The sequence below is a fragment of the Mustela putorius genome, unplaced genomic scaffold (genome assembly GCF_011764305.1).
Source record: "Mustela putorius furo isolate JIRA1106 unplaced genomic scaffold, ASM1176430v1.1 tig00003836_pilon_pilon_pilon, whole genome shotgun sequence".
Taxonomy (NCBI): domain Eukaryota; kingdom Metazoa; phylum Chordata; class Mammalia; order Carnivora; family Mustelidae; genus Mustela; species Mustela putorius.
This window is the reverse complement of record NW_025421989.1, coordinates 11,774,850-11,802,734: the sequence shown is the minus strand read 5'-3', so window position 1 is coordinate 11,802,734 and position 27,885 is coordinate 11,774,850. Positions and strand designations below refer to the sequence as shown.

Genomic DNA, 27,885 nt, shown 5'->3' with positions numbered 1-27,885 from the left:
CAAATACTTCTTAATCAAAGCCAGATATGATGACAGCTCTGACTTAATTCAATGAGAACACAGAGGGCTGAGGCTCTAAGTTTCGGGAGGGATGGCAGCATCTGAACCATGTGTCATTAAGAGAGAGACAATTTTAATAGGAGGAAGAAAAGTAGAGAGACATGGGGCACCTGGGTGGCTCAGTGGGTTAAAGCCTCTGCTTTCTGCTCAGGTCATGATCCCAGGGTCTTGGGATCAAGCCCCGAATACAGTTCTCTGCTCTATGGGGAGCCTGCTTCTCCCTCGCTCTCTCTCTGCCTGCCTCTCTGCCTACTTGTGATCTCTGTCTGCCAAATAAATAAAATCTTAAGAAAGAAAGAAAGAAAGACAGAGGGGGGGTAATGTCAGGGATTATGAGGACATTTGGGGAGGTGGGGGTGTTTAGTAGGAGTCAAGGCTAGAGAGGACAATTAGGGTTGAAAGGCAGAACTTTGGGTTTATTCAATAATCCCAGTGTGAGAGGGAGGTTGACAGAGATGTGGGAAAGGACTTCTTTCTTGCTTACAATCTAGATGGAAAAAGAGACTTAGTAATTCCCAGTAGGACAATGACAAGTACAACATACACTCAAAAGATGGGACATGCTGGTTTGTCCTTCAAAGGGAAAGCTGTAGTAAGACACAGCCGAAGGCATGCCTAATTGCCAAAGGAGTTGTACAGTCGAGTGGGCATGCACTTGGCCCTGCATAAAGGGCTCTGCGGGGATTTGAGGCGCATTAGCATGCTGCCAGAGAAGTCTGGGGGACTGATCCTTGGCCAAGCTCCATGGAGAGCCAGGGCTATGGTCATGCCTTGGGGGACTGTGGGGCACTCCAGTCACTCTGGCTGTGCACAATGCTGAGGTCAGTGGCTGATGACACCTGGCCCAGAGAAAATGTTTCCTGCCCACTGCCAGAGTGACTCTCTAGGGCCAGGTGGCCTGACATCACCTCCCCCTCTCCTTCCTCCTCCTTCACAAAACTCACCCAATAGTGGGACTACATGTCATGGTGTGGAGATCTGGACCTCTGTCTGTCCCCTAAGAATGCTGCTGACCTTACTGCAGTGGACAAAGACTCTGAAGATAACGTCTTGTGTGTTGAGACAAAAAAAATCCTGCTTTATAACAATGCCAAGTGTATCTGAGCTTCTTATCATCCCAAGTCTGTTATGAATATTTGTCAAGGCACCAGCCGCCAGATGCCCGGGGGCTGCAATGGAAGGTTGGACCGGATGGGGATTTGAGATTAACTTGAATACCGATTTCCAAGGGACCGGAAGACCCTCAGGTATTATTCCATAAACACAGGAAGGTTTCTGATGACCCCATGTGCACAGCACAGGAGGGAACAGAGTGTGCAGAGTGGAGCTGGGAAGGTCAGTGACAAGGACGTTCCTTCAACCATCCTTCATTCAGTCCATCATTCTTTTATCCTTTCATTCATCAGGACAGCAATCAAACATCTATTAAATGCCAGGCATTGTTCTAGGATCATTAGGGGGGATAAAACCAAGTCCCTACCCTCGTGGAACTTACATTCTACTGGGGAAGACAGACAATTAACAGCAGTGTAATATGTAAATCACTTGTACTGACAATCACATTATAATATACTCAGTGAAAAATAGAGCAGAATAAGGTAAATTTGGAGTGCCACCAGGAAAGAGGCGTTGCATTTAAAATAAGCTGCTCAAAGAAGGCCTTACGGAGAAGGTGAGATTTGAGCAACAGACTGAAGGAAATGAACGAATTAGTAATAGGGCTGTCAGGAGGAAGGGTACTCTAGGAAGAGGGAATTGCCTGTGCAAAGACCCTGAGGTGGGAGCGTGTCTGGCACACACAAGGGGAAAGTAAGGAGGCAGGATGGTAGGAATAGAGTGCACTAGGAGGAGGGCAGTAGGAGAGAAGGTGGAGAGGTCATGGATGCCAGATCATGTAGATTTCTAGGCCATTGTAAAGGTTTTATCCTCCAACTCAGGGTTTCTCAACCATGACATACCACCATTCGACCAGGTAACTGTTTGGGGGCTGTCTATACGTTGTAGGATGTTTAGCAGCATCCCTGGCCTCTACCCATTAGATGCCAATGGCACCCTCCCTCCAACTGGGACAACCAAAAATGTCTCCAGATGCCACAGATGTCCCCGGGAAAGGGGAATCGCCTCTGACTGGAAACCACTGCTCTAAGCGAAATCGGGACACAACGGAGTTTTGGCAGCACAGGAGGGACACCATCTGATTTATATTTTTGAAAGATCCCTCAGGCTGCCCTACTGGAAACCAACTGGGATAGGAAGCAAGAAAGCAGCAGGGAGCTCCCTCAGGATAATCCAGGGGCTTGGAACAAAACATGCCATGGCAGAAGTGGTGAGAAGTTTGGCATTGGCTCTATCTTGGAGAATGCCTGTAGGACGTGAAAGAAAGCAGTAAAGGATGGCTAGAAGATTCTTGGCCTCGTCAACTGAAGGATGGAGCTGCCGTGAACTGAGATGAGGACCGCACTGGGCAGCCAGGTTCTGGGTGGGACATCCACAGGTCAGATTTGGGCACGAGAGTCTGAAATGAAATTCCAGTAACCCAAGTGAGACGATAGGAAGCTCTGAACCAAAGGGTGAGAGCAGTGATGCATCAATGTTCTTCGTATTCAAGAGATTGTCATTTTGGTAAAAAAAACATGGGATTTGGCTCTCAGCTGGAGGAGGGAGAAGGGAAGTAGTTGTTAAGAAGACCCCGTAATTTTACGGCTGGATGATGCTGGTGATAGAATGAGGATGAATGCCTGAAGAGAGAAACAAGCTGGCAAAAGGAGCAGGTGGGAAGGGAAAGAGGACAGAGTCTTCCTGCCAATCCTACGGATTGAGGTCCGAGTGGACAGTGAGAGGAAAAGTCTTGAAAATAGTTTTTTTTTTTTTTAAGATTTTATTTATTCATTTGACAGAGACACAGCGAGAAAGAAAAGACAAGCAGGAGGAGTGGGAGAGGGAGAAGCAGGGAGCCTGATCCTGGATTGCAGGATCATAACCCAAGCCGAAGGCAGACACCTAATGACTGAGTCACCCAGGCACCTGCAGAAGAAGAGAGTTCTGATCTGGTGATCAGGAGAGGTCATGAGGCTAGAGAGAGAAGGAAAAGCCCCACCCTTCCCCCCACACACACCCAGGAGTAACAGGTGTATAGAGGGAGCCTGACAAAATGGAACAAGGAGGCCAAGAGACAGAAGGAGCCATCAAAGACAATCAAGGAAGGAACAGAACATGGAAGATCAGCAGTGAGGAAGGTTCCAGGAAAATCCAAATAAACAAAAACTCAAATTAGCTAATGCTAGGCTATAATACCTGTAGCAATACATGAGGTTATCTATGCTAAAGCCTAAAGCCAAACCACTGTTACATTAAAATTATAATTTATTGATAGGTGGTTATTTAAATCTACCTATAGATCTCATAACATCTAAGCTTGTAAAACCATAAATAATGTTTATCAAACATCATACATAACAAATAACTGCTAGCATACATTACCAGATTTCACAGAAAATCTGTTCTTTCTTACTTTTGTCTTGAAGATGGGACCATAGCCTGGATGGGCCCAGGAGTGCTAAGTTTTTTTGTACTCTATGCCTTTTATGTATTTATGTATCACTACTTATTTATGTATGTCCTTGGCTTTTACTAATATTCTTTATCCATTGTTTTGCAGATCAAGAAACATGTGAAAAAAAGAAACAAATTCTAAACGCCTTTAAAGAATCATTCATAAATTATGTATTCATTGCATGACAGGTAGAGCTAAAACTTGAACAATACAGCTCCATTTATAGGTGGGTTTTTTCCCCAATTGGTACAGTACAGTATTATAAATGTATTTTCTCTTCCATATGATTTTCCTAATCGTATTTTCTTTTCTCTCGCTTACTTTATTGTAAGGATACAGTATGTGATACATATAGCATATAAAATAGGTGTTAATTGACTATGTTATTGGTAAGGCTTTGATCAACGGTAGGCTATTAGAAGTTATGTCTTTGGGGGGCGCCTGGGTGGCTCAGTGGGTTAAAGTCTCTGCCTTCGGCTCAGGTCATGATCCCTGCTTCCTCCTCTCTCTCTGCCTGCTTCTCTGCCCACTTGTGATCTCTGTCTGTCAAATAAATGAATAAAATCTTAAAAAAAAAAAAAAAGAAGAAGTTATGTCTTCGGGGAATCAAGTTACAGGTGGAATTTCAACTGGGCAGGATGTTAGTGCCCCTAATCCCTGTGCTGTTCAGGGCTCAAAAGTAGTTTGAACTCTGCCTGATTAAGCCATTTATACATATGCAAAACAGACAGAAAAAAAAAAAAAGTACTCCAACTAAAGGTTACAGTTACACTGAAAAAAATTCCTTGATTCTCATCAGACTGATCTTTTGTTTTCCGCCCCCTCCTGAGTTCAAAGGAAGCCAGTCTTTTGCAAACCCCTGAAATGTAAATCAGAGGTTATGCTGTCTTGTCCCAACTGGAAAACTGAGCTGCTTCCTCTCACCTACTTCTTCCCCAAGATCATGATCCCAATCCCGGGTTCCCAGAGATTTCAAAATGTATTTCTGGTAGCTGTTTTGTATGCTGCAATTAAGTGCCCCAGTGCTGCCAATGAGATGAAATTAATGTCCTCTTCCCATCAGATTTCCAAAATATTCAAGCTCACTCATTCACTCACAATTCACTCAGTCTTTATTGAGTCCCAACTGTGAGTGCTCACAACCTTTTAATTGGCTCCAGGGAGAACAGGAAACGTGTGTACAGGCCCTTGCTGATCTTGGCCTTTCCACGAATTTCAGCCCTGGTTCTGACATAAAAATTACCTGAGAAAGGCCCCAGAGAGTGAGAGGTTTTCCATGTCCAACGTATCTGTGAACAGTGACCATTTTGAGGGATGTGCAGGGGCAGATAAGGGGTAGGGTCTGGAGCAGCTTCCCTCATGAGAAATCTGCGTATTCCTCTCCTTATTCCAGCAAGGTTGGTTTTTTTTTTTTAATTTTTATTTATTATTTGACAGAGATCACAAGTAGGCAGAGAGGCAGGTGGCCCTGTGCGGTGGGGGCGGGAGCTGTTAAGCAGGCTCCCCGAGGAGCAGAGAGCCCGACTGCGGGGCTCCATCCCAGGATCCCGAGATCATGACCTGAGCCAAAGGCAGTGGCTTTAACCCACTGAGCCACCCAGGTGACCCTCCAGCAAGGTTTTTAATAACAAAAAGGAGATGGCCAGATTAGCAGTAAAGGAAGAAGAAGGAGAAGCAGAAAGCAACCTAATTTTCAGAGGCTGGGAGAGAACAAGTTCTAACCGAATTAAGATGTACACATTTACTTGTATTTCTCAAACTTTCCCAGGGACAATACAGGGGAGGAGAAGGCACTTACATTAATATTAAGGAGTTGCCACCAGCCTTAAGGTAGTAGCATTTAATACTGAATGCCGCAAAGACTCGACACTATTTGTACTTCAGCTGTTCTCCAGTTCTGGGGCGGGGCACAAAACAAAAAGACCAGAAGTAATTGCAGAATGGAGAAAGCTCAGATTTGTCCACGTGACACAGCTGCGATGCTGATCCCCTGCCTTGGAGGTGGTTGTGACTCCGTCCACAGACCCTGGTATAGTCGGCGTGGGGGACGGGGGGAATAAAATCCAGACCCCAGTTAGTTCCAGTTTGCTGCGCCTCGGTTTCCGGAACTGCAATTTCAGATTTTGTAGTCCCTACCCCTGTCTACAGCAAACCGGAGTTTCCTGAGTTAATTCACATCCAACCACCCCTGGCAACACTCCTTCCTAGGGAACTGCCCTCACGCCCCACCCCCAAATTCCCTCAGACAACTGTTTCCCGGCAAGTGCAAGAAGGTGCTGCCATCTGGTTGGTGACTCCCAAAGTAGAAGAGGGCTGCGGGGGCGGGGGGAAAGGGCAATATGCCGCGCCGGGACCCCTGTAATACTCGCAGGACCAACAGCTGTCCGGGCTCTGAGACCTGGCGTGACAGGGCTGTGTGAGGACGGTCCCGGTCCTCCCTGAGTCGGCCTGCCCCCGCTGTGGCCCTCACTCCACTCCGCCACCCGCCCTTACCTTAAAGTTTCTCCAAAGCACGAAGTTCAGCGTTTAGCTTTAGCCGGGGGACCCGCCGCGAGTGTGCCTGGCCATCGTGGCCACGCCCCGTCTTCGCGCCCCACAGCCCAGGCCACACCCCCTCCAAGCCTCGCCCCACAAGGCCGGGACCACGCCCCCTCACGTCCTTGCGGACCGCCCCGGCTTACGCCCCTCCAGGCCAAGCTGTCTGTGGCCGGTGTCCAGACCTCGCCCCCCGCCCCGTCACAGCCACGCCCCCTCCCCCCGGGCCTCGCCTCGGAGCTCCGCCTTGGCCCCGCCTTCCACCTTGGTTCTGCCCGAGCGCTCCGCTAAGGTCCGGCTCCTCCAGCAGGGTCAAGTCCCTAGTGCGCCCTCCCACCAGGCGGGACTTGGCCGCTGGGTTTCGAGGCCGCGTGGGCGGCCCCTCTTGTCTCTAGAGAAACACTCCCGGGTCTGGGAACTGGGCACTGGCGACATTTTGTCGGGTGAAATCAGACTGCAGGCTTAAGAGCCTGGTCTAGAGAATGACTTTCCTCAGGTATTCCCATTACCAGACATCAAGATTGAATGGACTGAGAACCGGTCACTCAGTAGGGAAATGCAAATATTGGACGAGTCACACAACCGTGTTCCTTCCTGTTATTTTCATGTCCACTTTACCCGAGTTTCTTGGAGCCAGTTTTCACAGCTGAACTCGAATTTGAAACTGCTTCCAGCCAGTTTTCACATCCTCTAAACCAGAATTATGGACCGATGTTCCTTCTAGTCCTTCAGCCAACCTTAAGTGCTAGACAGATGAGCGGAGTAAACAGAATTCCCGTATTTCCTGGTATCTCCTACAGAGGACGTTGCTTAGGCACCCAGTGAGCTCTGGCAGTCTAGGGCCTGTGGAGACACGACCACACCAAGACGGAAACTCTGGTTGCAAGCCCTGTATGTGCCCTGATCATTCTGCTAGCTTTCCTCTTTCCACTTAAAACTCTGGATCCACAAGAGAAATGTGAAGGTTACAACCAGCTTTGCTACCCCTGTGCAGAAATCTCTGATTCATTCATTCAATCCAATTTTTTTTAGCACCCACTCCACCCAAAAAGTAGATAAGCCTCAAGGAGCTTTCAGTCTGAAGGTGTCTTGTCCAAACTTGGGCTTGGATGTGACAAGAAATGATGAGAAGGTTAGGGAAGGTGTGGCAAGGGGCTGATAGGTGGAAAAGGATTTGCTAAGCACAGGTCTTCTTGATTTGATTAGTGGGAATATTTTGGGGTAGCAAACACAGGAAGTCACTTTTATAGGACTTACTGTACTTCTTTACACTATAAATTCTCAATAAATCTTCACTGAATACTTGGCCTTTTCACATGTGCAGAAAGATAACATTTCTTTGTTCCCAGCAATTAGGCTTGCTACATTGACTTCTTTAACCCACTGAGCCACCCAGGCGCCCCTACATTGATTTCTTCATATGACATCAACACACACTTTGTGATAGCATATTTAGCTACTTTTTCATTTCTTCCTACCCTCCATTCCATTTCTGGCTGGAAGATAGTGGGAATATTCAAAATGCTGTGCTACAAAGAACACAGAGAAAAGAACAAGTTCAACAGAACAGTTGTATTAAGCTTATCCTGACCCTGAGAACCCTGCTTCATTTATAAAATGTTTCAACTGTCAGTCATTTTTGCCCTATCATGGACACACAGAAATTGGTCCAAATACAGCCTCTATAAATTACTGAGCTGATTTTTACAGTGAGTTCTACCTCACTTCCTTCCACTTCTCCGCTTAATGTAAGGAGATTAAAGCAGCCAATGATAAGATTAGCATTTAAGTACCTAGGCCACCAGCTCTAGGAGAGTTAAATTGGGACAAAGACTTGCCTCCAAGCTTTCCAACAGCATTAGAAAAGAGGAAATAGCAACTGTTTTAAGGTTTTCTGGTATTCTTAAGATGAAAATCAACCTTAGTTTTGTTTTTTTTAGAAACACAGTTTTTCTTGAATTTCATTCTTGAGAAAAATCCTGTTCCCTCATATAGCTGATGTGGTAACTAAGTGGGAAGTAAGCATCGTGAGGAGTTAAGCACAGGTCCTCTCACTGTAAGCTGTTGGCACAATCACAAAGCACAGTGTGTTAAATCAATTCTGTGAACCATCGAAACTTTTCTGTTCATCCAAGTACACGGGCCCTCCAGGGTTAGCATTTTCATAATCTTTCCCTAGGATGGGAAATGGGTGTCAGCTCACATGTCGGCTTTGAACCATTTGTGGTCCCCGCATGAATAACTATGCTGAACTCCGTACCTTTGTCTGGGCGCAGAAGGAAAACGTTCTGTGACTGATTAACAATGTCCATCATGGGTGCAAGATGGATGAGTGGCTGCATGCAAAACCGATCCGATAGCTCCAATTTGCAGAAATAGAGGGGTCTGTGCACGTAGAACTTTTGTCTAGTCACTGCAAATGGACAATCCTCGTTGTAGGGCTTTTGATAAATATCCAACAGTAAAGTTCAAGTCATCTTCTCTCAACCTGTCCCACTCACACGAGTCCCCTGTTCATTCCTACCTCAGGACATTGCCTTCGCTGTTCCCATTGTTTGGACCACTCACTTGTTGCCTACATTTACATGACTGGGTGTTGCTCATCATTAAGTTCTCAGCTAAAATGTTGGGTCTTTAGGGCGCCTGGGTGGCTCAGTGGGTTAAAGCCTCTGCCTTCGGCTCAGGTCATGCATGATCTTGGGGTCCTGGGATCGAGCCCCGCATCGGGCTCTCTGCTCATCAGGGAGCCTGCTTCCCTTCCTCTCTCTCTGCCTGCCTCTCTGCCTACTTGTGATCTGTCTGCCAAATAAATAAATAAATTCTTTTTTTTTTTTTTTATTTAAAGATTTTTATTTATTTGTCAGAGATGGAGAGAGAGTGAGCGAGGACAGGCAGACAGAGAGGCAGACAGAGGCAGAGGGAGAAGCAGGCTCCTGCCAAGCAAGGAGCCCGATGTGGGACTCGATCCCAGGACCCTGGGATCATGACCTGAGCCGAAGGCAGCTGCTTAACCAACTGAGCCACCCAGGCGTCCCAATAAATAAATTCTTAAAAAAAAAAAAATGTTGTGTCTTTAGAGCTGTCTTTCCTGATAACCATAGGTCAAGTTGTACCCAGAGCCTCTCCACTGAACATAGGGATCACCTGGGTATCATGGTACAGGTCATACTCTGCCTCAGGGATTCTGGAGTGTGACCTGAGAGTCTGCATTTCAAGCAATCTCTCAAGAGATGCAAAGCTGGCGTTCCACAAAACACACTTTAAGGGGCGCCTGGGTGGCTCAGTGGGTTAAAGCCTCTGCCTTTGGCTCGGGTCATGAGGGTCATGATCTCAAGGTCCTGGGTCCCTCTCTCTCTGCCTGCCTCTCTGCCTGCTTCTTGCCTACTTGTGATTGCTGTCATAAATAAATAAAATCTTTAAAAACACACACACACTTTAAGTAGCAGCCCCGCCCCTCTATCTCTGTTACATTGTCTGTTTCATTTTCCTTATGGTGTCTCACCACTCATAATTATGTATTTTCTGGTTTGTATATTGGATTGTCTGTTGGTCGGCTGTTTGCTATAATGTAAATTCCCCAAGACAGGGACTTTGACCAGTTTGTTCAATGTTGTATGCCCAGCACTTAACCCAGTACTGGCACCCTGGTAGGGGCTCTGTAAATACTGGTGAATAAGTGATATTCGAGGTTCACTGATGCCTTCATCTCTTCAGCTCCTGCTTATTGACTACTTCAGTCACTGCTCATTTATATACCAGGAAGTAGACAAGAAATGGAAAATGGCAGTGCTCCTGAAGTACCAGTCCAGGAATTGCTGGAACTGGAGCCAGGAACTGGTCCAGGCTGAGATAAGATACTTGAGCCAGAATGTAAATCTGATATGTCATTAAACACAGTGTTGTTAGATGATTTTTTTTCCCCCTAGCAAGGCTTCTTGATGACAGCAGCAATGAGTTGTTTTTTCCTTACAGGGAAAGAAATTCTGGGGAGAACGAAGATTTTGAGAAATAACCGAGAATTGTGGGAAAGGCAAAGAATTTGGAGAGACAAGATGTGATGGTTAATTTTATGTGTCAACTTGGCTGGGCCATAATGTTTAGATATTCTGTCAACATTGTTCTAGATGTTACTATTAAGATATTTTGTTTTGTTTTGTTTTGGTTTTGGATGAGATTAACATTTGAATTGGTGGACTTTGAGTAAAGCAGATTACTCTCCATATTGTGGGGGAGCCCCATTCAATCAATTGAAAGCCTTAATAGAACAAAGACTGACCTCGTCTGGAGAAATTCTGCCAGCCAAATGTTTGGACTCAACTCTACCCTGAGTCCCTGCCTGCAAGCTTACTGCGGATTTTGGACTTAACTCCATAATCATTTGAGCCAATTTCTTAAAATCAATCTCCCTCTCTCTTTCTGTGTGTGCGTGTGTGTGTGTGTGTTTATTCAGTTTCTCTACAGAACCCTCAGGAATACAACAAGGTATTACAGAAAAGACTGAGAACGGGCCCCTTTACCCCGGCCTTGGCACCCAAGCTCAGTCTTAGTCCTTGGGATATTCCTTCAGCTACTCCTTTGCTCCTTCATGGCCATTCCCATCCCTCTTGAGTCATACCCTCTCCTCTGGATGATCCAACTTTTCTTATCTGAGCCACTACCCAACCCTTGCCTCTGCTACATTCTTCCTGGTCAACACTTGTGCTCCCCCTTGGCCACCACAGTCTGGGAAGTGGCTAACATTCCATCTAAGCCATGTCATTTTCCTTCTTATTGCCACAAACTAAGCCCTCTGATGAATGTGGTGGCCACACGACTACTGCCAGAGCCATGCCCCCCTGCACATCTAAACAACATGCCCATATACCAACATGTGGTACCACCAAGGTACCACAAAGAACCTGGAAACCATACAATTAAAACAGAAAATACATATAACAGAGAATTGTCAGTGAGAACAGAAATATGTGAGAGACGAGAAATTTGGGGGGAGAGAATTGTGGGAAAAACAATGTACTGTGGGAGAGACTGAAAATTCACCCTTTGTGCTTGCCCTGCCTCTTCTGCTTTGCCATCTTTGTTTCTTCATGACCACCATACCTGCCACCCAGCTGCGAACCCACCTGCCCCACTATGGCCACTCCCACAGGTGGTTCCGTGGCACCGTGCTATCCATTCACAGCCACTCTTTGCTGTGTCATAGCCATGCCCCCTACCTAGGACCCACAGAAAATTATAGGGAACATAAAATTATGGGAGAGAATTTTGGGAGAGACAGGCAGTTGTAGGAGAGAATGAAGCATTTTGGGAGAGAACAGAGAATTCTAGGAGAAAACAGAATCATGGGGGAGAACTCTAGATGGAATGATTGTGGGAGAACATGGAAGACTAGGAGAAAACAGAGTCATGAGAGAAATGAAGGACCAGGAGAGCATGGAGAATGGTTGTGGGCGACCACAACGTGAGGGAGAAAACAAGAATTGTGGGAGAGACAGGAACTGTGGGGAAAACAAGGTATTTTGTGGGAGAGACAGAGAATTCACCTGCTCCTAAAGTGCCCATCCTCCTACCCATGCCCCTCCTGCAAGACCACTCCTTACCTTTCTGGCCATGCCCTCACACTATGAGTCATGCCCTCTTTCCTAGGTTATGCCAAGTTTACTTCTTCATGAGCACACACCTCTATTGGGCATGCCTCTTCTGTACGGGCCACATATCAGTTATTCATGGCCACACCAGGATACTAGTCATAGCCAAGACCCTTACCTACCCATCAGAGGGCACTGTAGAAGAGACCTGCAATTGTGGAATAATAGAGACTTGTGGGAAATAATGAAGGGCTGTGGGAGAATACAGACTATTCTGGGAAAGTAGAAAAAATGTGGGAGAAAACAGAAGGCAAGTACAAAGGATTATGGGAGAGCATAGAGCATTTGAGGAGACCACAGAGGATGAGGGAGGGCACCAGACTGTGGGAAAACATGGAGGATTGTGGGAGAGCGGAGAGGATTACAGGAAAAAGGAAGCATTTTGTGAAAACACAGGACTGTGGGAGAACTTGGAAGATTATGGGAGAAAACAGGATTGTGGTAGAGAGGTGGCATTACGGGAAAGCATTAGAAACTGTGAGAGAGCAGGAGGATTGTGGAAGAGCAAAAGGATTATGGGAAAACATGGAGGATTGTTGGGAGGAAGCATTCTGAGAAAGCATGGATAATTGTGAGAGAGCAGGAAAACTGGGAAGGTACAGAAAAGTGTGAGAAACTGCAAAGGACTGAAGAAGAAAGAGAGCATTGTAGAAAAGTATAGAGAACTGTGGAGGAGCAGGTAGATTGTGGGAAAGCACAGAGGATTATTAGAAACCACAGGAGAATTGTAAAGAAGGACTATTGTAGAAAAACATCAGAAATGGTAGGAGAGGAAATGGACTTTGATGAAAGACACCATTGTGGTAGAACACGGAGAGAATAACAGGAGAAAACAAAATTGTCGGAGAGCCTGGAGGATTTTGGGAAGCACAAAGAATTATGGGAGAGTGGTAACATTATGAGAAATTGCTGGAGAATTGTAGAAGAGTACAGAGGATTGTGGGAGACCACAGAGGATTATAGGAAAGAGGTACCACTGTGGGGAATCACTAAAAGATCATGGGAGAGAACATAAGATTGTAGGAAAGCACAGAAAACTGAGGGAAATCATTGGAAAATTATGGGAGACCACAGAGGACTGTGGAGGAGAGGTAGCATTGTGGGAAAACGTGGAGGATTGTGGGAGAAGAGAGGAATTGCGGGAAAACACAGAGGGTTATGGAAAAACACAGAGGATTATGGGAGAGAGGTAGGATTGTGGGGAATCATTGGAGGATGGCGGGAGAGTATAGAGGATTATGGAGAAGCACAGAGGATTGTGGGAGAACATGGAGTATTGGGGGTACCACAGAGGATTATGGGAGAGAGGCAGCATTGTGGGGAATCACTAAAAAATTGTAGGAAAGCAGAGAGGATTGTGGAAAATCACTGGTTGATTGTGGAGGAGAGGCAGCATTGTGGGAATGCATGGGGAATTGTGGGAGAGGAGAATTGTAGGAGAACATGGAGGAGGAGGATTATAAGAGACAACAAAGGATTATGGGAGAGAGGTATCATTGTGGGGAATCACCATAGGACTGTAGGAGAAAGAGAGGATTGTGGGAAACTACAGAGGATTATAGGAGAGAGGTAGCATTGTGAGAAAGCATGAGGAATTGTAGGAGCACAGGAGGACTATGGGAGAGAAGAGGATTGTGGGAGAAAGGTGGCATTGTGAAAAGCATGAGGAATTGTAGGAGAAAATGGAGGACTGTGGGAAAGCACCGAGAACTGGAGGGGAAGCAGGAGGATTGTGGGAAAGCAGAAAGGGTTGTGGGAGAGCGTGATGGATTCGGGGAAAGCACTGATGGATTGTGGGAGAGCACAAAAGCTAATGGGATTAAACAGATTTGTGGGAGAACAAAAGGACTCTGGGAGTAAACAGATTTGTGCGTTAATATAAAGAACTGTGGAAGACACCAGAAATTTGAGAGAAAATGGAATCGTGGAGGAAAGATAACTCACTCTTTGTTCTACCTACCTGTCCTGCAGGGCCCATCCCTCTCATCTTCTGACCATGCCCTGTCTTGAGTCATGTCCCTCTCTCCTAGCCCACACTACTTCCAGCACAACAATACCTTTCTTGCTGGGGCCACAGGCAGTTGTTGTCCATGACCAGACCCCTGTGCTGTCATAGTTATGCCTCTTACCTGCCTGCTGCTAAGAATTTCAGGAGAGAGGGATGCCTGAGTGGCTCAGTTGGTTAAGTGTCTTCCTTTGGCTTGGTCATGATCTCAAGTCCTGGGATTGAGTCCCACATCAGGCTCCCTGCTCAGTGGGCAGCCTGCTTCTCCCTCTCCCTCTGCCTGCCACTTTCCCTTGCTTGTGCTCTCTCTGTCTCTGCCTAATAAATAAATAAAATATTTTTTTAAAAAAAGAATTTCAGGAGAGAACAACCAATGAACAGGTCAATGAAGAAATTTTAAAAAAACCCACTTTGAGACAAATGGGAATAGAAACACAACACACCAAAATTTTATGGGATGCAGTAAAAGTAGTTCTAACACAGGCATTCATAGTGATAAATATCTACATCAAAAAATAAGAAAAATCTCAAACAATCCAACTTTATACCTCAAAGAACTAGAAAAAGAACAAATGAAGTCCAAATTTAAAAGGATGAAAGAAATACAAAGATAAGAGAATAAATAAATGAAATGGAGACTATTAAGACAACAGAAAGGATCAATAAAACTAAGAGCTGCTTTGGGAGATTAGTCCAACATAGGAAAGGCGTAGAAGACCTTAGTTTCAACTGGTTCCAGAAATTCAGCTAGATAGCTATCAAATCATTCTGAATACCTATGAACTCAACCGGAGATCTAAGAATCACTGCGACTCTACAAACAGAAAAGCAGCCACTTTCTGCAGGGTAGGAGGTGTGGAGAAGTAAATTCAAAGTGATACGCGGGAAGATAAACTGCGGGGAAAGGCGGCGGGGGGGGGGGGGGGAGGCGCTCCATAAGCCAGCACCAGAAAATGATATAGCAGTGGAGCACAAGATTAGAACTTTTAGAAGTCCAGTAAGTAGGGACATCCTGGCCTGAGAGGCGCTCCTGTGGCTAAGCAGGGACAGTGTGCTCTAAGGATCCCCGGTGTCACAGGAAGACTGGGGGAGCCTGAGTGTGGCAGAGCTCCCAGGCACTGGAGCTGGAAAGCTGGCTGCAATCAGGGAGCCCAGAGTGGGCTCTCAGCTCAGGGCTGTCATAAACAACTGTGGCACAGGTGGGGGACTGCTCTCCAAGCAGGGGCCCAGCAAGCAGCAGAATCAGCGAATACGCCCCCTTCCTCCCTGGGGAGGAGTGCAGCAGTAGCACACTGCGGGAGTCTGCAGGGTTTGGAGACTCGGAACAGGGTCATGTGCCTGAGATAGACATGCTCGGTCATAGGCCGGATGAGCATGGAGTGCAGACGGAGATCTGGGAGACAGGAGTGATGGGCTGCCTTTCTCTGAGGCCACGCTAAGGAGTGCCCCTGCCCCCCCCAGCACTCAGCTCTGGGGCTGGAGACTGGGAGGCCACCATTTTCATTTTCATCCTCTAAAGGTGTGAGGAAGGCGTTCAGGAAACAAAAGCCACATAGAACAAACCAGAGCAGATGACTTAGCCTAGCCCTGGGGCAAGGGCATAATTCCACCGGGAGCAAATACACTTGAGAATCAAAGCAACAGTCCCCTCCCCCAGAAGATCAGCAAGAACATCCAGCCAAGACCAAGTTTACTGATCAAGGAGAATTGCAGAACTCCAGTGCTAGGGGAATATGGCATATAGAAATCATGGGGTTTCCATCCCCCCCCACAATTCTTTATTCTTTCAATTATAATTTTTTTCTCTTCCTTTTCTCAACCAATTTCTTATTTTATCAACTCTTTTGTTTAAAACTCTTTTAATTTTTGTTTTTAAAATTATATTCTATCTTTTCATTGCATTTAATTTCATTTTTGTACATATATAAGTTTTTCTTTCTTTACAATGTTGTGATCTAAGTTTTCTAACAACTGGACCAAAATACACACAGGATCCAGTGTACTGCTCTATTCTGCTCACCTGTCTGATTATGTTCTTTTTTTTTAATTTTAATTTTTTTTCCTATGTGGGAACTCTTCTGATTTGTTTAGTGTTTATTTCTCTGGGGTCATTGCTGCCATTTTATTATTAGGTTCTCTTGATCATCTATTCTTCTCTGGACAGAATGAGAAGATGGAAAAACTCACCTCGAAAAAGAGAACCAGAGGAGTTACGGACTCCAAGGGAACTAATCAGTATGGACAAGTAAAATGTTGGAACAAGAGTTCAGAATAATGAGTATAGTATCTTTATAATATAGTGGGGCTTGAGAAAAGCATAGAAGACACTAGAGAATCCCTTTCAGGAAAACTGAAAGAACTAAAATCTAATCAAGTCAAAATCAAAAAGGTTATTAATGAAATGCAATAAAAAATGAAGGCTCTGACCTAGGATACATGAGGCAGAAGAGAGAATTAGTGATAGAGAAGATAAAATGATGGAGAATAAAGAAGCTGAGACAAAGAGAAATAAACAACTACTGGACCACAAAGGGAGAATTTGAGAGATAAGTGATACCATAAAGTGAAACAGTATTAGAATAATTGGGCTCTCAGAAGAAGAGGGAAGAGAGAGATGGGCAGAAAGAAGGTATATTGGAGCAAATTACCCAGGCAGCAAACTCTGTGACCTCGACCATGGCAACTTCCTGCTAGACACGTCTCCAAAGGCAAGGGAAACAAAGGTAAAAATGAATTATTGGGACTTCATCAAGATAAAAAGCTTTTGCTCAGCAAATGAAGACAACCAACAGACTGGGAGAAGATCTTTGCAAATGACACATCAGATAAAGGACTAGTATCCAAAATCTATAAAGAATTTATCAAACTCAACACCCAAAGAACAAATAATCCAATCAAGAAACAGGCAGGGGCGCCTGGGTGGCTCAGTGGGTTAAAACCTCTGCCTTCAGCTCAGGTCATGATCTCAGGGTCCTGGCTCTGAGATCTGGCTCTCTGTTCAGCGGGGAGCCTGCTTCCCCCTTTCTCTGCCTGCTGCTCTGCCTACTTGTGACCTCTCTCTCTTTGTCAAATAAAAAAATAAAATATTTTTTAAAAAAAGAAATAGGCAGAAGACATGAACAGACATTTCTGCAATGAAGACATCTAAATGGCCAGCAGACACATGAGAAAAGGCTCAATATTACTTGGCATCAGGGAAATACAAATCAAAACCTCTAATATACCACCTCACACCAATCAGAATGGCTAAAATGAACAAGTCAGGAAATGACAGATGTTGGCAAGGATGTGGAGAAAGGGGAACCCTCCTATGCTGTTGGTGGGAATGCAAGCTGGTGCAGCCACTCTGGAAAGCAGTATGGAGATTCCTCAAAACCTTGAAAATAGGGGCGCCTGGGTGGCTCAGTGGGTTAAGCCGCTGCCTTCGGCTCAGGTCATGATCCCAGGGTTCTGGGATTGAGCCCCGCATCGGGCTCTCTGCTCAGCAGGGAGCCTGCTTCCTCCTCTCTCTCTGCCTGCCTCTCTACCTGCTTGTGATCTCTCTCTGTCAAATAAATAAATAAAATCTTTAAAAAAAAAAAAACAAAAAAAACCTTGAAAACAGAGCTATCCTACAACCCAGCAATTGTACTACTGCGTATTTACCCCAAAGATACAGATGTAGTGATCTGAAGGGGCACCTGAACCCCAATGTTTATAGCAGCAATGTCCACAATAGCCAAACTATGGAAAAAGTCCATATGTCCATTGACAAATGAATGGATAAAGAAGATGTGGTATATATGTACAACAGAATACTACTCAGTCATCAAAAAAAATGAAATCTTGTTATTTGCAATGACATGGAGGCAACTAGAGGGTGTTGTTCAAAGTGAAATAAGTCAATCAGAGAAAGATAATTATCATATGATCTTGCTGATATGTGGAATTTAAGAAACAAAATACAGGATCATAGAGGAAGAGAGGAAAAAATTAGACAAAATCAGAGAGAGAGAAAAACCTTAAGTGACTTTTTTTTTAAATTAAAGATTTTATTTATTTGGGGTGCCTGGGTGGCTCAGTGGATTAAGCCTCTGCCTTCAGCTTCAGGTCATGATCTCATGATCTCAGGACCCTGGGATCAAGCCCTGCATTGGGCTCCCTGTTCAGCGGGGAGCCTGCTTCCTCTTCTCTCTCTGCCTTTCTGCCTACTTGTGATCTCAATCTCTCTATCAAATAAATAAATAAAATCTTTAAAGAAAAAAAATTTTATTTATTTATTTGAGAGAGAGAGTGAGAAAGAGAGAGCATGAGAGGGGAAATAGTCAGAGGGAGAAGCAGACTTCCTGTTAAGCAGGGAGCCCAATGAGGGACCCGATCCCGGAACTCCAGGATCATGATCTGAGCTGAAGGCATTTGCTTAACCAACTGAGCCACCCAGGCACTCCCTGAAAGTGACTCTAAATCATAGGAAACATACTAAATGTTGCTAGAGGTTTGCTGGAGGGTTGCTCCTAATGATAGACATTAAGGAGGGCATATGATGTAATGAGCACTGGGTATTATATAAGACTGATGAATCACTAAAAAATTTTTTTACTAAGAGCTGGTTCATTGAAATGATAAACAAATTGACAATCAAGGTAGACTCACCAAGAAAAGAAGAGAGAGGGCTCAAGTAAATAAAATCAGAAATGAGAGGAGACATTACAACTGATACAACAGAAACACAAAGGATCATAAGAGACTACTATGAACAATTATATATCAACAAATTGGATAACAGAATAAATGGATAAATTCCTAGAAACATCCAATCTTCCAAGACTGATGAAGAAGTAGAAAAACTGAACAGATGGACTACTAGTAAAGAGAGTGACTTGTAAACAAATGCTACCTAAAAGACAAGTACAGGCTTCACTGATGAATTCTATCAAATATTCAAAGAAGAATTAAAATCTATCCTTTTTAAACTCTTCCAAAATGTTGAAGAGGAGGGAACACTTCCAACCTAATTTTCCAAAGGTAGCATTACCTTGATACCAAAACCAGACAAGGAAACCACAAGAAAAGAAAATTACAGGCCATTATTTTTGATGAACATAGATGCAAAAATTCTCAATAAAATTTAGCAAACCAAGTTTAAAAGTACATTAAGAAATTATACATCATGAACAAGTGGTATTTATTCCACGGATACAAGGATGATTCAACGTCCACAAATCAACAACATGAAACACCACATTAACAAAATGAAGAATAAAAATCGCATGATAATCTCAATTGAAGTTGAAAAAGCATTTGACAAAATTCAGCATTTATTTATGATAAAAACTTGCAACAGGGCGCCTGGGTGGCTCAGCTAGTTAAGCAACTGCCTTTGGCTCAGGTCATGATCCTGGAGACCAGGGATCGAGTCCCGCGTTGGGCTCCCTGCTCTGCAGAGAGTCTGCTTCTCTCTCTGACCTTCTCCTTCTCATGCTCTATCTCCATCATTCTCTCTCTCAAATAAATAAATAAATAAAACCTTAAAAAAAAACAACTTGCAACAAAGTGGGTAAAAGGAACATACCTCAACATAATAAAAACCATATTTGACAAGCCCACAGTTAACATCATACTTAATGGTGAAAAACTGAAAGCTTTTCCTCTAAGATCAGCAAGGATGCCCACTCTCAGCACTTTAATTCAACATGGTATTGGAGATCCTAGCAGAACTACTAGGCAAGCGAAAGAAATAAGAGGCATCAAAATTAGAAAGGAAGAAGTAGAACCATCACTGTGGATAGCACATTATATATAGAAAATCCTAAAGACTCTACCAACAAACTGATAAAACTAGTCAATAAATTTAGTAAAGTTGCAGGATACAATATCAGTATACAAAAATCTGTTGCATTTTTAAACACTAATAATGAACTATCTGAAAGAGAAATTTAAAAAGCAATTTGATACAAGTTATAATTGTATTAAAAAGAATAAAATACCTAGGAATAATTTTAACCAAGGAAGTGAAAGACCTATACACTGAAAACTATGACTGATGAAAGGAAATGAAGAAGACACAAACAAATAGAAAGAGAGTGCCACAGTCAGTTAAGCATCTGACTCTTTGTTTCAGCTCAGGTTATAATCTCAGGATCATTAGATCCAGCCTCGTGCCAGACTCCACGCTCAGTGTGGAGTCTGCTTGGGATTCTCTCTCTCTCTCTTCCTCTACCTCTTCCCCCATATACTCTCTCTGTCACTCTTTTAACCCACTGAGCCACCCAGGCGCCCCTCTCTGTCACTCTTTTAAATAAATAAATAAATATTTCACACAACAACAAATAAATAGAATATTCCATGCTTATGAATTAGAAGAAATAATATTGTTAAAGTGGCCATACTACCCAAAGCAATCCACAGATTCAAGGCAATCCCTACCAAAAGTCTAATGGTATTTTTTACAGAAATAGAATAACCCTAAAATTTGTAAAATCACACAAAAACCCCAAACAGCCAATGCAACCTTGAGAAAGAAAAACAAAGCTGAAGGCATCACATTTACTGATTTTAAATTATAATAAAAAGCTATAATAATGAAAACAGTACGATGTTGACATAAAATAGACACATTAATCAATGGAACAAGATAGCCCAGAAATAAATATACACATATATGGCCAATTAATTTTTGACAAAGGAGCCAAGAATATACAATGGGGAAAGGACAGTCTCTTCAATAAGTGCTGTTGGGGAAACTGGACAGACACATGCAAAAGAATGAAACTGGATTACTGCCTCACACCATAGCCAAAAATTCAAAAAGGTTTAAAGACTTGAATTTAAGGGGCGCCTGGGTGGCTCAGTGGGTTGAAGCCTCTGCCTTTGGCTCAGGTCATGATCTCAGGGTCCTGGGATCGAGCCCCGCATCGGGCTCTCTGCTCAGCAGGGAGCCTGCTTCCCCCCTCTCTCTGCCTGCCTCTCTGCCTACTTGTGATCTCTATCTGTCAAATAAATAAATAAAATCTTAAAAAAAAAAAAAGACTTGAATTTAAGATCTGAAACCATAAAGTTTCTAGAAGAAAACATAGGAGGTAACCTCCTTGACATTGGTCTTGGCAATGACTTTTTTTTTTAATGTTTAACATAAAGGGACACATCAGGAATCCATTTTATTACATTTTAATCATATGTAATGCATAAAATGCCTGTTCATGTGTGTACGTACAGATTCTACAATATACGGAAAATGTACTTTAAAATTTCCCACCACACATTTCAAATCCAAACCTAACTTCAGAAGCAAAGGCAACAAAAGCAAAAATAAACAAGTGGGACTATATCAAACTAAAAAACTTCTGCACAGCAAAGGAAATCATCAACAAAATGAAAAGTCAACCTACTGAAAGGAAGAAAATATGTGCAAATCATAATCTGATAAGCAGATAATATCCAGAATATATGAAGAACTCATACAACTCAATTGCAAACAAACAAACAAACAAACAATCTGATTTAAAAATGGGTGGATGTTCTGAATAGACATTTTTCCAAAAAAGAGATACAAATGGCCAATAGGTACATGAAAAGATGCTCAACATCATTTATCATCAGGGAACTGCAAATCAAAACCAAAATGAGATATCACCTCTGCCTGTCAAAATGGCTATTATCAAAAAGACAAGAAATAACAAGTATTGGTGAGGATGTGGAGAAAAGAGAACCCTTGTGCACTGTTGGTGGGAAAGTAAGCCGGTGTAACCACTATGGAAAACAGTATAGAATTCCTCAAAAAAATTAGAAATAGATGAGATGCCTGGGTGGCTCAGTCAGTTAAGCATCTACCTTCAGCTCAGGTCATGATCCCAGGGTCCTGGAATTAAGTCATGCATTGGATTCCTTGCTCAGTGGGGAGCCTGTTTCTCCCTCTGGCTGACATTCCCCATACTTGTGTGCCGGCTCTCTCTCTCTGTCTCTCTGACAAATAAATATATTCAATCGGAAAATTAAAAAAAGAAAGAAATAGGACTACCATGTGATCCAGCAATTCCACTTCTGCATGTTTATCCAAAGAAAATGAAAATACTAATTTTCAAAAAGATAAATGCACTCTCGTGTCATGGCAGCATACATAGTCGTTCAATGGTTAAACCCGGTAGATGGGCCATAGAACCTTGTTCCATCCAGCCAGTCTTCATGTCCACTAAACCTGTGTTCCTTCTAGCCACATTTCACTTTCTATAACGTGACCTGCAAAACCTGTTCCTTCCAGCTCCTCAGCTGACAGATGCACGGAGTAAGCAGCAATCCTGTATTTCCTGATGTCTCCTCCCAAGGACCATTCCTAGGCACCCAGGGTGCTCTGGCTGTCTAGGGCCAGACCTGACCTCACCCCAAGCTTAGATTAAAACTCTGGCCTTAACCTTGTGCTCTGCAATCACTCTGCTAGCCTTGCTCCCTCCATTTACAACTCTGAGTCCAGAAGGTTAAAAAAAAAATGAAGGGGTTATATATAACCAATTTTTTTTTTTCCATCTAGAAACCCTAAGTCAGCCTTCGATTCCGAAAAATACTTAACATACACCAGCAGTCACTGCCCTCCCACTCTGCTTTAGCGGGCCTACCTTACCCTAGAAAATAGGACCTGCTAGCCTTATAAGGAAGTCCTTGGCTTCCTGCCAGTTGTGCTCTCTTCCTGGGCTGCCCCTTAAAACGCTCTATGAAACTCGCTTTTGCCTGAAATCCATGGGGAATGACGCATGTGAGGCACTGTACTCCCCAATCCATGCATTGTTTTCCCTCCAATAAAAAAACATCAAATTTGTTACTAAACTGTATTATTTTTGTCACTTGACAGCAACCACAGGCCTTCTTGATCTGATTAGTAGGAATATTGGGGGCAGAAAAACATAGGAAGCCGTATTAGTAGTATTTACTATGGGCCCTTGTACAATAAACTCTCAATAAATCTTCATTGAATGTATATCCTTTTAACTCAGGTAGAGAGCTACACTTTTTCCTCCATAGTAGCAAGATTTGCTATATATAATTCTTCATATGCCAGCAATAATGATTTTAGGATCACACATCAGTTCTCTTTCCTTCCCACATTCCTCCATTCACTTTCTGCCTTAAAGATGGTGGCAACATTGACGATGTTGAGCTAGAAGGAACACAGAGAAAAGAACAATTTTCAACAAAACACTTAAATTGAGCTCACTCTGACCCCAAGAACTCTGCCTTATTTACATAAAATGTTTCAAATGTCATTCATTTCTTGCCTTGAAAAGTAAGAAGAAATGAGGCCGGGGCGCCTGGGCGGCTCATTCGGTTAGGTCACTGCCTTCAGCTTAGGTCATGATCCCGGAGTTCCGGGATTGAGTCCCACATGGGGCTCCCAGCTCTCCAGTCTGCTTCTTCCTCTGACCTTCTCCCCTCTCATGCTCTCTCTCACTCACTCTCTGTCTCAAATAAATAAGTAAAATCCTTTAAAAAAAAATGAGACCAAATACAGACTGAGTTACTGAGTTACTTTTCATGTAATTAGCAAGAGCTGACTTCTACAAATGATTTGAGGTAACTTATGAAAACAAAGATGATGCTGGATAAACGAAATAGTTGAAGGAATCAAGAAAAGGGGAACTTAAAACAAAGAAGTAACGCAGCCAAGTAGACAAGCTGCTAGATTCCTGAACCTTCCCCTTGTGAGCACAGAAGAAAATGTCCTTGTTAAAGGCAGGCCAGAGGGGCGCCTGGGTAGGTCAGTGTGTTTTGCCTCGGACTTCAGCTCAGGTCATGATCTCAGGGCCCTGGGATGGAGCCCCGCATCGGGCTCTCTGCTCAGCACGAAGCCTGCTTCCCCTTCTCTCTCTGCCTGCCTTTCTGCCTACTTGTGATCTCTCTCTGTGTGTGTCAGATAGATAGATAAATAAAATAATTAATTAATTAATTAATTAAAAAAATAAATCTAAAGGCAGGCCAGAGGTTTGATTGTAAAGTTCTGAATGTCCATCAAAAGAGAAAATGGTAACCATTTTAAGGGTTTCCAGTTTTCATAACATAAAAGCTAGGGTTTTTCTTTGATTGATTTAGGGAAGTAAAATTTTCTCAATTTTTAGTACTAGGAGAAATCCTGATTTCTCATAAAGATGATGCTGTGAGCTAAGTGGGACCTAAGTGTCATAAGGAATTAACAGGGTTCCCCTTTGTGTAAATCACTGCTACAATCACAAAGCACAATGCATTAAACCATGTCCAGACTTTCCTGTTTAACTAAGTAAAGTACTCAGGTCCGGCCTAATTCAGGATAGCATTTAGATTATTGTTCCCCAGGATGGCAAGGTTTCAGCTTGCATTTCAGCTCTGATGCATTCATCGTAGCTGCCTGAGTAACCGTACTGGAAAGTTTTGAGGCTGAAGGAAGGAGAAAGGAAGGACAAAATTTTGTGACTGATTAACACTACAGGACAAGTGAGTGGCTGCAAGCAACAACCTATCCAGTACCTCTGATCTGCAGGAACAGAGTCTTTGCAGCCTTCCAGAAACAACACTTCTCATTAAAGAGCCGCTGCTAACAGGAGAGTACAAGGTCATTGATGCTAGCCAAGACTTAAGCGCCAAAGCTTTGATATATTAATTCATACGCTTTGTATATCAACTAGGAGGAGAGCAGTTAAAGGTTCTGTTATGAAAATGAGAGCTTCTAGCCAAGGTGGTACATGGGCTGATGCCCCCTCTGCCTCTTTATAAAGGCTGGCAAAGGAAGTACATATGGGCTGGGCTACAGACCTCTGGGTAAACTCCAACAGGCAGCCCAACAGGCAGCCCAACAGGCAAAGACCGAAAATCCTTCTCCGTGAATGGCTGCAAGAATTTAGCCTAGAAAAGCACGCATTATGTGCCAAGACCATGAAAAAATTTCCGTGTAATATCTAAGAAGCAGTGTAAATAATTAAACCTCTAGAAGAAAATATCAGGAGACTCAGTACAGTCTTGCTTTTACTACTAAGCCTCATGATTTACTGGTCTTTATTCATGGGAAGAAGGCATACAAGCTTATCATCAAAGCAACTGTTTTTTAAATTCTCACTTTAGGAATATAATGTTTGTCTAATTTTTGTTTCTAAGCAGTAGTGATTCACTTTCACTGAAGTAAGATGATGTTAGCCTGTGAAAAATAAGTCAAAGTTCATCATGGCTATGGCTATAAAATTAACCTACAAAACCTGATGAGCCTTTTGAATATCATAGTTTCATAATATTTTCTTATCCTAAAATAGGGCATAAAATATCAGGATGGAGACAACAATATTCCAAAGCCTTTTTTATGACAGATCCTGAAAACTGTTTTTTTTCCCCCCTTTTTTCTATCTAGGAATGAGAAAAAAAATGTTTTTGGCTTCAAAGAAATCAAGTTTATGATTAGGATTAGTTCAATTATATTCAACAAATATTCATGAGCCATTAGAAACACCAAAAAATGAAACAAAGTCAGTCTGGGCCCTCCAGGAAGTTTCAATTTTGTTGGACACAAAAGTAAATCATGTTGGGGGCGCCTGGGTGGCTCAGTGGGTTAAAGCCTCTGCCTTCAGCTCAGGTCATGGTCTCAGGGTCCTGGGATCTAGCCCCGCATTGCATGGGCTCTCTGCTGAGCAGGGAGCCTGTTTCCCCTTTTCTCTCTGCCTGCCTCTCTGCCTACTTGTGATCTCTGACTGTCAAATGAATAGATAAAATCTTAAAAAAAAAAAAAAAAGTAAGTCATGTTGGCAACGTCTGCATATGCAAATGTGAATTAAATACTATGAGAATACAGGAAAAGGAAAGAATACAAAATTGGAAGATTAGACAAGTCAGTCATAAAACTCTACAAAAAAAGCAAAAAAAAAAGGGAAAGTTTTCTCAAAGGAGTAATTAAGAGAGACCTGGAACAATGGCTAAGATGTTTAAAGGTAAAAAACTCACAGCGTTGAAGTTAAAGAAACTAAGAAGACAAACACAGACAACAGAGGTGGGGGTGAGAAGGCCCCATGCAGGGGCCTACAGGTAGGAGGGGTCGGGAGGATGGGGGAGGGAGCATCAGTGTAGATGCATCTGAAAAGCCAAGTGGGGTTTAGATCTTAGAGGCCAAGGTGTTGGGATTCCCTGACATGGGCCCCAGGGTGCCGATGAAGATTTCAGTGTGGCGATGACTCCACTGTAAATGCCAAAAAAGAGGACGACAGAAGGCAGGCACAGCGTTCTGGGACCGAGAGCCATCCACGTCCCCGTCGGACTGGCAGCCACAGGGCCCCGAAAAACCAGGGCAGCACCCAGAAGGCTCTTGAGGCAGGAAGGAGAGGGGACACGCATTCCAGAAGCGTGACTAAAGCAGGAGAAGGGGGAAGGGGACTTTGGAAACGATCTCACAGCGACGTGGACTTCATGCCGCTTTTCTCTGGACCGCAGTTACTGTGTGCACTTGGCAAGTGACGCCTGGGCTAAAGGATACGGGAGATTCCGTTCAGGTTTACTAATTCGACACTGTTCCATGGTGTTGCAAATGGGGAGCAGATGGGAGACAAGAAGCGAGGGGGTGGAGGCGGCTGCTGGCTAACCTGAGAAGGCCCTCGGAGAATGAACACAGCTGGGAGAAAAAAATAAATAAGTGAAACCTCACAAGTGTGGTCTCTGAAGACATCCCAAGAAGGAAAACTTTGCCAGGAAGGCCGCGGAGTGCTTACCCAGCCCCTCGGTGCTTATCCAGGGACCCTGGAACGAGGTTTGGCTTGGATTGTGGCTTCCAGGACCACAAGGAAGATGGGAGCCATTTCCGCTGCCTCGTGCCTCGCTGTCCTACAGGGCGCTCCACATTTTCGTGTCTCCAAGGTTGACATTCACTACACATACGACTAGGAGGTTTTCCTCAGGATATGACATATGACTTATTTATTTGTACTTGTGAACAATAAAAGTAATGATCCCAATTTATCAAGGTGTCAGTGCCAAGTATTCTCCAATAGACCCTAAATTGCTGTTTCTGATATTGGGAAACTAGGAAGGGATATGTGGCTCATTACCCAAAAGCATCTGCACAGTGAAAGTGGCACCATTAGGTTAAAACAGAGTTCCCCAGCCTTGGCACTCTTGACATCTAGGGCCAGATAACTCTTTGTTGTGGGGGGCTGTCCTGGGCACTGCAGGAGGATAAGCAACATCCCGCCTCCACCGACCCATCAGAGGGCCACTGAAGTCCCCATCCCTGTCCCACACAGTTTTAACAACCAGAAACGTCTCCAGAAGTTTCCAGATGTTCTCTGGGGGGCAAAATTGCCCTGATCAACAACCACTGAGTTAAAATAGAATAGGTTTATAGAATACAAGCAAAAATCTTTTATCCCCCTACATATCTTAACCTGATGGTAGCTTAAAGAGGGTAGAATCACTTTTTTAAAAAAAAAATTTATTTATTTATCTGACACACAGGGAAAGAGAGAGAGAGAGAGAAAGAGAGAGAGAGAGATCGAGATCACAAGTAGGCAGGCAGAGAGAAGGGGAAGGGCTCACCGCTGAGCAGAGATGCGGGGCTCGATCCCAGGACTCTGAGATCATGACCTGAGCCGAAGGCAGCGGTTTAACCCACTGAGCCACCCAGGCGCCCCTAGAATCACTTTATTACCTCTCAAAGTATTCTGAAAATATTAGAGTAATTATTATAAACCTCTTGAAATTGTATATTTTATAGATAAATAAATTTCATTCCACTTAAACTACAAAGGATCATATTTGATTAAAAATCTACAACTTCAGGGCACCCGGCTGGCTCAGTCAAAAGAGCATGCAACTCTTTTTCTTTTTCTTTTTTTAAGATTTCATTTATTTATTTGGCAGAGAGAGATCACAAGTAGGCAGAGAGGCAGGCAGAGAGAGAGGAGGAAGCAGGTTCCCTGCTCCCCGCTGAGCAGAGAGCCCAAAGCGGGGCTCGATCCCAGGACCCCGGGATCATGACCTGAGCAGAGGCTTTAACCCACTGAGCCACCCAGGTGCCCCGAGAGCATGCCACTCTTGATCTCAGGTTTGTAAGTTCGAGCCTCATGTTGCGTGTAGAGATTACTTAAAAATAAAATCTTTTTAAAAAGTCTACAATA

The 27,885-nt window shown here is 43.7% G+C and overlaps 1 protein-coding gene across 2 annotated transcripts in view; it reads right to left on the bottom strand.

The window, feature by feature from the left end:
• The window catches only part of CA5B (carbonic anhydrase 5B), a 103,073-nt gene that overhangs the window by 48,285 nt on the left and 26,903 nt on the right, over window positions 1-27,885 (bottom strand). The window contains exon 1 of one of the 2 annotated variants that reach the window (XM_045089318.1): window positions 6,107-6,217. The exons of the other annotated variant lie outside the window; for it this stretch is intronic. The gene's annotated coding sequence lies outside the window, so the exon portion shown is untranslated. Of the gene's footprint in view, window positions 1-6,106; window positions 6,218-27,885 lie in introns of those variants that run through there. 2 annotated transcript variants of the gene reach the window in all.